At 33.4% G+C, this 14,188-nt stretch overlaps 1 protein-coding gene across 1 annotated transcript in view; it reads right to left on the bottom strand.

The window, feature by feature from the left end:
* The window catches only part of Stt3b (STT3B, subunit of the oligosaccharyltransferase complex (catalytic)), a gene marked incomplete in the record, with an annotated part of 84,251 nt that overhangs the window by 69,527 nt on the left and 536 nt on the right, over positions 1-14,188 (bottom strand).

Raw genomic sequence — 14,188 nt, 5'->3', positions numbered from 1 at the left:
AATAAAGCCATAAAAAGGCTGAAAGTTTCTTGATCTTAGAGCTATGTACCCTGACTATACCTTCTTAAAGTGAAATATACAATCAAAAAGATACTGGAACACATAGAACAAAACTTCCCAACACATGTTAACCAACCTATTATTTTAGTCCCATCTCTTAATTTCTACTTTGACAGTGAAAACTAACAATTTTCATCAATATTCATTTTTAAAAGGTCTATTCTACTTTATAAAGGACATTTAGTAAACTAGAAAAAAATAAGGCAACAAACAAAATCACATCAAAGATGCTAATATACTATTTTAATGCCATTCAAAAAATCTGAAAAATTCTAATTACTTATTTTTGTTTAGCTAAGTCCAATACAAACTAAAATCTAAAAAAAAATCTAGAAAAAAGGACAGGTACATGAGATTTCTTTCTCTCTAAATAACACATACTAATATACTGTACATACTTTTAAGTCACGAGCACATATTCACGTTATATGGAAAAACTGATTATGTTACATTTAATTTTATTGTAATTATTCTCTAACTTATTAGACATATGTAAGACATGTTACAGGTGGGTCTTATATGTTACATAAGTAGGACTTTCAGTAATAATACATATGTAGATACACATCATAATATATATAAATCAGTACATATTCACATACTGCAGAAAATAACAAGCACCACCTATAGTAAAAATATCCATGACCAACAACTTGCTGTGATGCAAAAGTTAAAGTGGTTTAGTCAACTAGTAAGTTCAAAACCAAAATGAATAGTCTGCAAACAATACTACAGGACAGTGATGGTGAACCTTTTAGAGCCTTCAATGATAATCAGTGGCTGCGGCACGCATGCCATTTGTTCACCACCACTGCTCTAGGGATTGAGGAGCAACAAGAAGGATAAACTAAAACAAAACAATCAATTAAAACAGCAATATACACTGGCTGCCTCTGAACATCCTTAGTTTTTAAGAATCAAGGGAAGGGAAATTCATAAGCTGACAAATTTATTAAATATTGAACTCTTATAATACATACTAAACCTAGCCATCAAGACAAATCATGAGGGATACTGCAACAAGTCCTCATCTGAAAACATATATGCTCCTATTACAATGTGGATATACTTCCTGTTCATAATGCAGGAATTCAAACAAAAGAATAAAAAGACTTTAAACCTGCAAGGCTCTAAATCCTAGCTATAGCCCTATGACTTGGGACAAAATCATCTAGAATCACTAGGCCTCAGGTTCACTTATCAAATAAAGCAACTACACCAGCCTCTCAAATCAGTTACATGGAACACTACTATAGTTTGTGTCCTTCCCAAATTCTATGTTAGAAATTTAATCTTCAACACAACAGGGTTCAGAGGTGTTTAGGTTATGAGGGCTCTGCCTTTATAGATGGATTAATATCATTATCAAGGAAGTGGATTTGTTATAAAATAGCTTTTATTTCCCATATATGTATGCACACATGTGCAACTCTGTGCATGTGGGTGCAATGTGTGTGTGACATGCATGTTCTGTCTTGCTGATCCACCTTCCACCAGTTCTGATACAGCCAGAAAGGCCTTCATCAGATACAGGCCCCCTGACCTTGGACTTCCCAGCCTCTAGAACTGTGGAAAATCTGTCTCTGCTCTTTATAAATCACCCTGTCTTACATACTGTTACAGTAGCACAAAAGATGAAGACAAATACCAATTTAAGTGAACTAGTGATTTTTAAATACAGTGAATATTTGACTCAAATTAAATTTACTGACAAACTTCTCCCCCTATAACATGCTAATGTACATTGTAAAGCATTATGAATGTGGCAAGCCAATATTTACAAATTTAAATTATCATGGGCTATTTTGTTTTGAACCACAAGTTCCAGTACATGTGATCTTCAGTGTATACTTTGGCAAGCATTCTAAAAATTATTTTTCAGTTCTTTTCCAGGTGTGAAGTTTATTCCACATCCCACATAAGCAAAAGTTGCTTTCTAAATTGTCTTTCTAAAACAGAAAATATCAGCAAACATACTAGTAAGACAAGAATAAATCAATGTTCCCCCTTTTTCAAAGGTATTGAGGCAAAAGTGACCAGAAATACTGAAATAAATATACATATATGACAGCTTTAGCATCCTTAATGTTTTCAAAGTAAATTTACCAACTTATATGAAGTATATATTAAGCTCCTCAGAGATTAGCATGTTTAATATACTCTAAACAGTGTATCTGCAAAATGGGGGTATAAAATATAGCAGGATTGCTGTAAGGATCATAAAGCCATAAACTGAAGTAAGATATTTACAACAAACTTAACCTACATTTAGCACTTATATGTATGTATGTATGTATGTATGTATGTATTTATTATTTATTTCCATTCAACAAGTAAGAAAAAGACAGCCTAATTTTAAAAACCGGCCAAAGATATGAACAGAAGTAGCAGTATCTCCCGAGAGGAGATAAAAATAATTTAATAAACATATTGTGGTACAGTTTCCAAAGACAGACCTAAATAATTATGTCCCTACCTGTATACAGTATCTCCTCCTGATACTGAGATAAGCCTGTGTCTGTTGTGAACACTAAAATACAGTGGAAATGCTGTCTACTCCAAGCCTAGCTCTTAGTTGTCCTGGTAGTATCCTGATTCATGGAGCCCAGCCTCCATAGTTTGAGGCAGCCCAAGCAACCACATACAAGAGCCAAATGCCCCAACTGAAATGCTAATCGAAATTCTAGATAACTCTCTGGTGTCCAGACATTTGAGAATTCTAGCTCCATGTGTTCATTGAGCCTCCAAATGATTATAATCATCCCAATACCCCAGTTGACACATGAAGTGGAGTAACTTTCCACTCAACTTACAGAATTGTGAAATAAAGTGCTGTTCTGTCACCGGGTTTTTAGATACATATCTTTATAAACAACTGTAGCACGTTATAATAAAATTTCAGCTCCAGGTATATACTTTAAGAAGCACTCATGTATTTATCAGAGCATAGTTTTAATGTTCATTAAAAACAGAATGTTCTATCAAAGAATTTATAAATGGAAGTCAAGACAAATATATAGGCTAATACTATTTAAAGCTCCAAGTAAAGCAAAATTCAGCAGTATGTCGTTTACACAAAGGTACTATAAAGCTTTTTTCCTAAATATGGCAAAGGAAATGTTAAAATTTAGAATTATGCTTTCCTAGTACTAAGAGGAAAACTAAGGCTAAAAGGAACACGGACCTGAAATTGGTAATGTCCTAGTACTGTAGGTTTTATAGTTCAGCAGGAGGTTCACAGGTTTTTGCCATTAAATTTTATAACTACATATATAATACACACACTCCAGTTTATACAAGTTGTATCTTAAATATACTTCAGTTTTTAAAAATATCAATGTATATTATGTTGTGATTCACATCTATTATTAACATCAAACACTTAAGTTACACAAACTTAACTGTCCAGATTTTGAAAAGAAACCTTATCATATAAACTGTTTATATTAAACACTTTATTTAAATCCTATAAATTATTTTAATAACCAAAATTATCTCTAAAAGCAAAGATCTTTTAAATGAAGTGACTGATTCATTTTAACAATCTTCAAAAATATCTTTATTTTAAAAGATTTTAGTTGCTCAAGTTCATTTTTCTACTTTGAACATATAGTTAACCTTTATACAGTTTTAAGACTTATTTTATCTACCTCACATAGTTTCATTATCCTGCTCCTTCTTCAAATCCCAGAAAGCTGCGTAGCATATTAAAAGAAAAGCCTTTAGCTGTGGTGTACAGCAAAAATGATTTGGGAGATAAAAATTACACTTTCATGGAACAAGTCTGCTAAATTTAAAAAATTAGGAACTTGCTTTACGTATCCATGTATTGAATTCAACAAATCCTGCTCACAATAATTCATTTTTTTAAAGGAACATTGCTAAAGATTTGTTTTGTTTCAAGGCAGATTATTATGAAGTAAAAACATCTTGTCAGACTGTTTTAACATATCAGTTTTAGGACTCACAGGATTACCATTATTATTACATGGAATGATAATATAATTAGAGAGCTGACCATTTTTTTTGTTAGAGTTCAGCTCACAGTACAAAAAGATAAAGACTATAATCTCAACACTTAGGAAGCTGAGGCAAGAGGATTGCTGTTAGAGGCCAGTTTGGGCTACATAGTAAGTTCAAGGTCAGCCTGAATTACATAGACTCTGTCACAGAACAAAACAATCTTAGTTTATTTAACTCCAAAGGTCTACTATGTTCAATGATCCTGCCAGTAATTAGACATAGACAAAGCTATTTTCACTCCAAAGACATTTTAATAGAGAAAAACAAGTAATTTCATTCCTAATGAGTATTTTTACCTTTAACCTCTTATGGTAAAGTTTAAATGTGTCAGGACTGTGAAGGCTTCCTAAAATGTAGTTGAATCTGCATATTAATAACCTGCAATCATAGAGTTAAATCAAGAGTTTTCTGCAGTTCATATGGTTTTGGATATTAATTAGTCTTTGATTTAATATTCATTAACTAGTTGTTAAAATCTCTGAGAACTTTCTGTGACTTATTGTACTTAGAAGAAATAATCATGAAACTAAATTTTTCCCTCAAAGTTCTAAGGTATCCATTGAATAATTCATCTCCCAATTGCTGATAGCAATCAATGAGCTCACATAAAATCATTTCTTCTGTAAACATAATCATCTCCTTTCTTCAAGTCTCTCCCCTTCTTCTGTAAGACTAAAACACCTTTGCTGAAAGTGGGGTAATAATGTTCCCTACACAAATGATTTTACTGGCATTACAGTCAAACCCAAGATTTATCAAAGTAATATACAAGAGACTTGTTGTACTATTTCCAATATTACCAAAACAAAAATACAGTTATTAAGGATAAAGGGTCTGTCTTAATATTCACTGAGCAGTATGTTCCTGATACTGTGTAAAATACTGCAGAAAGATTAGAAATGATCTTTTTGACTTAAAGGATCCTGTGTTTGTCTATAATAATAGTAATAACACATCATATATTAAAAGAAAAAAAGAGCATTAAAATTCAATTCACCACAGAGTATCTTGCCAACTTAGGCAAAGAACAAATAACTTAGCCTCCTTGAATATATTTTTACAAGTGGTAAAATTTTCAAAAGTTTTAGCATATTTAGTAAAATTAAGACTCCTAAGCAAAATGTAAATAAAGGATATTTGATACTGTAATTAATAAAGCCTATTATCTCTCACAAGGCAGATAAGCTATTATTACATTATTATTTCTAAAAGTAGTATGCCTGGCATCTTCAACACTTAACACATTTCAATAAAGTATCACCACTTGGAGAATTCACCCAAAAGGAACACAAGGAATGTGTTAAGTTGGATCACTATTCAAAGAGAGTTTAATTCAAGGCATTTTATGTTACTTTATGGCACCTATTACATGGAATGTTGCAGTGAGGGATACATATATCTTTATGATACAAAGTTTAAATTTTCTGCAGAAAATTGGGAATTTTAAGAAAATCCCAGATTAAATTGTTCTTCAACTAACAATGAAGTAACTATGATGACAGCTTACTAACTGTTTACAAGAAACACAGCCAGTAAGTAGTATGGCTTCTACACAGTGGGAAAATACCACCAAAATAGATCAAAATCATTCTGACCAATAAATAGAAATGTAGTAGAGGACTTCCCTTTTTGTTTCACTTAGGAACTACTTTCTAATTAAAACCTATGAAATTATAATCACATTTCAAATATTCTGAAACATTTCTAACACATAGTCTCATACCCCAACAGATTTCAAGTTCCTACATAAAGACCCATGACCTTTTTTCTTTACCATTTCCTGAATCACACATTTTTATCCTGGACAGTTTTTGAAATAATCTTCCTAGTATACTTTTCCATTCTTCTTGAAGACCAAGACAACTATTAAATCAATAACGGAGAAAAGAAATGGAAACAAACAAGAATGGTAGCCATGAAAGGCTAGAAGAAAGCAACATGGAAAACAAGAAATACAACAAAACATTCAAGATTCCACGACACAAACAAAAAGCAAACACACACACACACACACACACACACACACACATCCCAGGATCAACAATCTGCAATGAAAATACCAATAAACAGTTCTTTCTTAGGGTTTTCCTAAATTTCTTCAGCTTAGATTTCCTTTTGGTATACCTTTCCTTCTTTCAAGAGTGACCAACCATTCCCTTCTTTATGTCAATTTTAATATAAGTATGTTCTTTAAAATGATTAATATTTGACAAAAGCCATAGCTTTTAAGATGGGTTCTCCCTATGATGCCCAAGCAAGTATCGAATTCATGGTCTTAAGGGATCCTCCCACCACAGCCTCCTGAGTAGTAGGGATAACAAGCATGTGCCACCACACCCAGCTAAAAGAAATTGTTTTTTAGACTAGCAATTTTGCACTTATCTGATTACCATTCCTCTCTTGAAAGACAGTAACTTCTCTTTTCCTATGCCCTGTCCTTATATTTAGTGTTGGCTGAAAGATTGTCTCTCTGGCCAGAGATTGCCTTAAAAATAGTTATCAAGCTGGCCTTGGTGGCACATGCCTGTAATCGTAGCACTCTGGAATGTGGAGGCAAAGTGATAAACTTTAAAAAGGGCTGAGGGTATATAGCTCAGTATGAGGGCCCTGGGTTCAATTCCTAATAGATTAGAAAGAAAAAAAAAAGTTATCAAGCTTATCTAGAGACAACATTCACTCCATCTCCAGAATTTAGCTTTGTGAGCCAGGCATGATGGTGCACACCTGTAATCCCAGCACTCAGAAGGCTGAAGCAGGAGGATCACTGCATGAGGCCAGCCTAGGCTACATGGTGAGTTCAAGGCCCAAGGCCAGTCTGAACTATATAGTGAAATCTTGTTTCAAGCATCAACAACCACAAAAAAAGTTCAGCTTTGAGATCATTATAATCTTAAGTGAAGAAGATCCCTTCCCCATTCCTTTCTTACATGCACTTCTGCTATTAAAGAGCAGGTAATCTCAGGTGGATAAAAGTATAGTTAAATCTCAGGTGGATAAAAGTATAGTATAGCCTTACTACCCATATAGTCTTGACAACTTAGACCAATAAAAATGAATCTTAAAAACATTTAGCAAAAAGAACAAGATACAAAAGCCATAATTCCATTCATCTAAAGTTTAAAAATAGGCAAAATTAAACTGTATTAGTTAGCAATTCATTAAGTTTTACCACCTATGAGAATGTGCAAGGATGTAATTAATGGGGGATCGGGAAATCACACAGCAGGCTTATGAGGTGATAGTAGTGATCTTGATCTGTGTAACAGTCACACAGGCGTTCATTCTACTGTGTATTAGATTTTATACTTTTCCAAATATATTTCCACATCGAAAAATGTGTTCTAAAGACTGAAAATATCTTTATACCTATAATCAAAGCCTTTGTAGAATACATTCTTTTGCTCATGTTTACATAAACATTTAAGACACTGTCAAAGAATATCTCAAAGATCACAAGAATGATGCTTTCTAGTAATTCTATACTAAATATTTTTACTGTGAATTACACAAGTAAGGTGATACAATAATTTACTCTGAAAGTGAGCTTCCAGTTATTCTGCTTTACTCCAACTCTATTCAATTTGGCTGTACCCTCTTAAGAAAAATCTGGCCAGCAATGAACAATTTAAAGCATATGTATACTATAACTTTAGAAATTAAGTATGAATTAATATATTCACTTTAATTTTTGTAATGGTGTAGACAACAGTATAAACTTACCTTCAACATTAGTCTACACACACACACACACACACACACACACACACACACAATAGGCTGCACATTAACTAGGAAGGGGGAGGGAGTGACTTCCTAAATTTTAAGTTAAAAAAATTAATTTGAAGTCTTCTATAAATTGGAAGGACTGTCATATACCAATTACTAAAGAAAAGAATACTATACTGGGGAGAAAAATCTTTACTTGAGAATGGCTAATAAGTCTGTTAGGCATGGAACAGGAAAAAGAAACCTCAAAATAACTCTTATCAACTAACTACTAATATTTTAATACTTTACTACTAATATAAACAAAATTTGACTATACTTTTGTATATAATAACAAGCCCCTTTCGATATGAATCAACAGTAAAATCTAAAAAGAATGAAGCTTTAAGACTTAAAGCTATTAATTTATGGTGATTATAGGCAACTTGTGCATACTATTTTTTATATCACCAACTCCAAATTAGTTAAACATCACATAAAAGCCTTTTGTTTCCCTATCTAAACCTGAACTGTCAACATTTACCATATTGTCAATTGAAGTGATCACACAAAGTAACTTCCTGTCTTCTAAAGTAACATTTTCAAACAACCCCTCAAATGCTCCCTTTCTAATACAAACAGGTGAAACAGAAAAGAATCTAGCAAGGTTATAACTCTAAAAGTACCACTGTAGATATTTAATCCCTCTGTTCTCAGCTTCTTTGTCCAGAAAAACATGAAGAGAGGTGGCTTATATTATAAAAATCCATTAGGTTATAGAATTCCAAGTCTACTGTGAAAGTACTACTGTCCACCCAACAATTCATTTCACTGGGATGAATTAATACTTCTAAACTCATTATTATGAACTTTTTACAGACAGACCTAAATGAAAAACATATTTGATTTTGTAGTCAACCTTTTCCTTCTATTCAGAAAGACTGGTTTTTAAAAATTTCTGTTATTCTGGATAAAAACTTTTCAACCTTTCTTTCCTACACTATAGCAATCAAAATATGATACTAACTAGTGAGTATCTGTATCAAAATACAAACTACTAAGCTTAGCTGGACGAAGGACTGTGACCAGGAATTTTGATAAGCCAGTATATAAAAGACTTAAATAAGAACAGCTGACTAAAAAATTATTAATTAAATGCAAGATACTTTCATTTAAGTCTGCCTTGGAGACAGAGGGTGCAGTAAAAAGACAGACTTTGGAGTCAAGCAGACCTGTATTCTTCAAGCTTTGTAGAGAATACTGAACTGAAATATATTTTGTCTATGGAAATAAAAAATGTCACTTCATCCCTTCAATTCTAAGATACTTAACAGATCACTAGACACTGTAAAAATGATGTATCTTTTCCCATTCAGAATATATATTGAATTTACCCTGCAACACTAGGTCCCAAGAATAAAAAAATCATGAACTTAATGCAACTATCAATTCTTTATCTATAAATAGTACAAATTTGATTGAACATAAAGGTATTCACAAACTCATATTTAAGTTATATTCCAAAATATGTTTAGGTATCTTTTCTTTGAAAAGTATGGAAGCTTTTTTCCAGAGACATAAAATTTTAAAAAGTAGTTAAGATTTTCTAGCAAGCCTACAAAAATGTCAGTTAACCTACACTTACTGAACTATGAGCAACTGCTCCTCTCTCCCCCAACACTTCCCCAACCTAACACACATTTTTTTTTTTTAATCTCTGGAAATCATTCATTGTCAGAACTAAATGAGTACAGATGAAGGTTAATCATTTACACTGCTTCTCTTTTCAATAGTATTAATTTGGCCCATAGAGTATATTTGCAGGTCCTAGACTATTTGAAAACAAAACAAAACAAAACAAAACCCCACTAAATAATTCTATCTGGATGAAACATGGCAGAGACAACAGGCTGAACAATAATAAAAAGCTTCTAAAAACTCAGACAATTTAGGGGTTCCATATAACTTAAGTCTAGCGAAAACAACATTAATACCCTTCCTAAACATTTCAGAGTTTCTTTGGAGATACCAAATTCAGCAAAGACATTAACAGACACAGGTTAGCACACTAACTTACTGTGTAGTCAGGTACATTACTAACCAAAACTTGGAATGGATGGAATCTGATCCTAACCTGAAGTCCAACAAAGGATACAGAAACAGTACTCATACACTGTGTTCAAATACTTGTATTACAGAAAACAAATACAATCCAGAAATAAGATATCTTTTTTATGTTGGACTTGAGGAACAAGTAAAACACTCCTCGTATCACAGTAAATAATGTACCATCAGTCTCTATACACAGCATTTAAAAGGAGTAGAAAAGGACAGATAGATGACAAAGCAAAGCAAAATACTGAACATAGAATTTAGCGGGTAGTGTCTGAAAATTTTTACAATACAGTAATTTAGCAATATATATAGATCTGTTGTACTGTGGTTAACTGCAGTATTGTGGCTATGATCAAAGCAAGTTAAGAAAAAATCTGATTAGGTCACTCAAGAATAATTGATTTTCTCAATATTTCTGAAAGCATGTGTGTATTGATAAACACTAAGATATTACACTAAGAAATTTTAACATATTCCCATACACTCATTTTTTAAAAGCATAAAAACTGGAGATTAGGTACAAACAAGCTAGTAAATTTCTTATATTCGTAACAGATAGAGCCAGTAACATCACTCTTTACTTGGAGTTTCTAATGTTTGGTTTCCACAACAATGCTGTCTTTAACAAACTACTCAAGGTAGTAAGGAGCATGCAATCCTACTCAAATTAGGCCTTAAGAAAACCCTGAAGAAAAAGAAAAGGGTCAAGGTCTTTTAATGACAGGTCCTAACCACCCTGGACCTTATCAGTATATGCTTCATGAAACCCATGATTACCACTTATAGGAGTCATGCTTACTAAAAATGGGAGCTGGTCCAATCCCATCATCTAATCCAGCAACTCAAGTGTAACTTAGAATGATTTCAGAAGCTGTAGGCTATAAAAATTTTAAATTATAATAAAACCAGTGACAGTACACCTGTTCCAAAGTATAGTTGGACAGCTGTTGCTAATGATCCTACAATCAAAGTGACTTTTTAAGGTCTGGAGATATTTGTGTTCTAAAACTGGTTTTGTCACACATTTTGTATTCTTCAGAAATAAGGTCAATAATTTTTTTCACATCTGCAAAGGGAAGAAAAAAATGGAAACCTCAAAAGTATCAAAGTAGCCTCCAAATTATAAACAGCTTATGCTCCAAGGTTTACCACTCCTTTGAAAACAGTTTGTAGTTATCAACCTATTTATACCATAGTTTCTATGGAAAAAAATGCATTTCAAGTTTCAACTCTAAAACTTTCTGCCCTGAGGGATCTGCTTTTTTGACAGCTGCAGTTAAAACTCAAACCTCACAGAATTTTGTCTTTCCAGGGAGAAACCACTATAATGTGAAGGTAGAGAAAAGAGTAGCTCTCCTTACATAGGAAGCTTTTTACATTGTTTCCATAAAAAAAAGCTACAATTTAACACAATAAAGACCCTGGAAAAAGACCTGGCTAATAAAACTTATTAATAGTTACAACAAAAAATATCCAGAAACTACACTTTGCTACAGATAAAAAGATAAAGTTCAGTGCTACCTTCAACCAATTCTTTGGCACATGTAGACAACACACTCTCAAACTGCTTCCTCATGATTAACTCAACTGAGAACAGAGGAAGTAACCACAGTAAAAATGTAAGGAGACTGTCCCCTCAAAAGTTGCCGAGTTCTTTAAAACAGTGTATTATATATACATATATATATAAAATATATATATAATTTAATGTCATATACTACCTCTTTAACAGTTGGTAAGATTTATAAAACAAGTTGGGTGACAAACTTAAAAAACAAGTATAACTCTGTGACAAGTCAGTTTTGGCAGCTAACTTGAGTCTCACACAGTTTACGAACTACTGTAAAATTTATAGAAATAATTCACAGACAGAGAAAGTAAGCTTTTCACTAAAAATGAATGAAATCAAACATGGAAAAAGAAGTTGGGGAAGGTGTTGCAGGCCAGAATAAATTAGGTCTGTAGACAAAAAGCATGAGGAAAAAAACTGAAATATGATTTAAGGTCCCTGCCACTCTACCTAGTAAGATGGTAATCTGAGCAAGTTCCAAGATAGTACATAACCTAGAGTGTTAGACTGTAGTAGACCTGTGAAAAGTATTGGTACTATCAGTAGCTTTGGAGGAAAAGGGCTTTAAAAATCCAAAGTAATGACAGCAATATAATTATTCTTAAATTTTTTTCAACAAGAATGATTATATGAATGACAGAGCCAACTACTTGAGATCTTTAATAGATTAAAAAAAAACAAAAGACAGCAAACTATTTCTTTTGTCTGAAGCCTATTTCTCACTAAGTCACCTCAGAAATGGTAGGAGATTCATATTGACAAGTTTATATTTCCAATAAAATGTAGGGACAACTCATCTATTACGTGTATCTAACATAAGGAGTATAAACAATCAAGAATATAAGGAACATAAAGTTTTAAAATTAGTAAGCAGAGTACGTAAATCAGGTAGGTTAAGACTTAAGATGTATATACTTTTAGACAGTGCATAAAAATCCAAAAGGTACAGTTTTTTGGGTTTTTTTGGGGGGCGGTTGGTACTGGGAATCAAACCCAGGGTCGCTAGCTTGCCAGGCAGAAGCTGTGCCACTGAGCTACATCTCCAGCCCAAAAGGTACAGTTTCAACGAAAGGGTATGTCGGGAATGTGTTTTAATACACGGAAATATAGAAGCAAAATATATTTTTATGGGAATGAAAAAGGGTCATGCCCTCAAAGTATAGTCTCAAAACTGGAAAAAAAAAACTTCTCCTAAGTCTTTTTAAAATATTTTACCACTTTTAAAGCAATACTAATACACCTTTTTATGTTAACATTATTTAGTTTCACTAGCGACCTCAGGTTAATTTGCTGCAGATTCTAATTTTCTTTCAAAATAAGGGAAAAAAATGACAAAAACCATCTCATCGTTCAGTTGTTACCCAAAATGTTTGGTCAGTCATGCACTTCTGCTGTTTTAATCTGAAAAGACAGCACTTTCTCCTTTCACATTGTTCAATAAACACTAGCAGTTTTCATTTTCTGGTTCCAATTTCACTTTTGTCTAATTTGCCTAAGTGTTTCAAAGCTAAGACTACCTAAGAATACTGTATCTAGTTAATAAGGATTCATTGATATTCTTAGGCTTACAAATAATCCACACTAGCACATTTCCCTCTGTGGTTCCAAACATAAAGGTTATTAAAAAAACAAACTTGTGTTAGAAAAAAATAAAAACCTCTAAAATGTGATTAAAAACATCTCACAGAAGAGTGTCACAGTAATTAACTGTTTATCTAAATTGAATTCTCCGTGAGTGAGCCCGTCTGGAGATCAGTAGATGCTGTAGTATCAATTTTTCTCTTCTTAAAAGCAGAATTTAAATCCAGTATTTTAATATATGCATAAATCACTCCCGAAACATTTATAATCCACACAGGTACGTAGTAACTCAAAAAGATGCTCTGTGCATTTCAAATAATAAATATCCTAAAGTTTAGGCATAATTTTAAGGAAGATTAACTCAAGGTTAACAGGTCAAAAGATGTTTAAAAGGTACTCTCAGGTGGAACAAATTTAACTCAGGTTGATCAAGTTGGAGAAAAAGTTGACATAGTCTTACTTTCTCAACTCACAGATCAATATAGGTTTTGATTTTAGCCAGTGTTAAGAGTAGGTTAACTTCCTAAAAATTCAATCAGTTCCTTATACTATATGCAACTTCGGTACTATAACCTAGGGTTCCCATCACTATGGTACTGTTTGTTCTCTTATGCACAAATCCTCCTGCAGGGACCAATAAAGGAACTAAAGCAACGATTTAGGATACTGTGCTCAACACATTGAGGGTGACAGTTTGGCTAACCATATAATGAGCCTGCCCTAAAAAGCCATCCAAGATGATTGTGGAACAGTGAGGTGCTGAGTGCAGTTAAGGGCCTTGACCAAAAAGAAAAAAAAAAAGTCATTCTTGAAAATACCTACTGGTGAATAAAGAGTTGCTAGCTTTCAGATCACTTTCAGGGATATTATTTCCTTTCCTACCTTTCTATTATTTTCTTTCTCCCTTTCCCTTCTCGTATAAGAGCAAAAAAACAAACCGGAAGAACGTTAAACTGAGAGGCTGAGCAGGAGGGTTCCAGCACATCTGGACTCACCTCCGGCGAGGCCAGGGCAACCGCGGGACGCATCCCATCCCGACCAGCAAAAGCGCGCCGGCAAAAATCAAAGAGCCCGGAGCTGCGGGCGGGGAGTCGCCTGGAGTCCGCGAGCCGGACGGCCGCCCCCAGGCGTGGC

Source organism: Chinchilla lanigera, unplaced genomic scaffold (genome assembly GCF_000276665.1).
Source record: "Chinchilla lanigera isolate Chin_1 unplaced genomic scaffold, ChiLan1.0 scaffold00029, whole genome shotgun sequence".
In the NCBI taxonomy this organism is placed as follows: Eukaryota; Metazoa; Chordata; class Mammalia; order Rodentia; family Chinchillidae; genus Chinchilla; species Chinchilla lanigera.
Note: the sequence above shows the minus strand (reverse complement) of the source record. Positions and strands in the feature narration are given on the sequence as shown.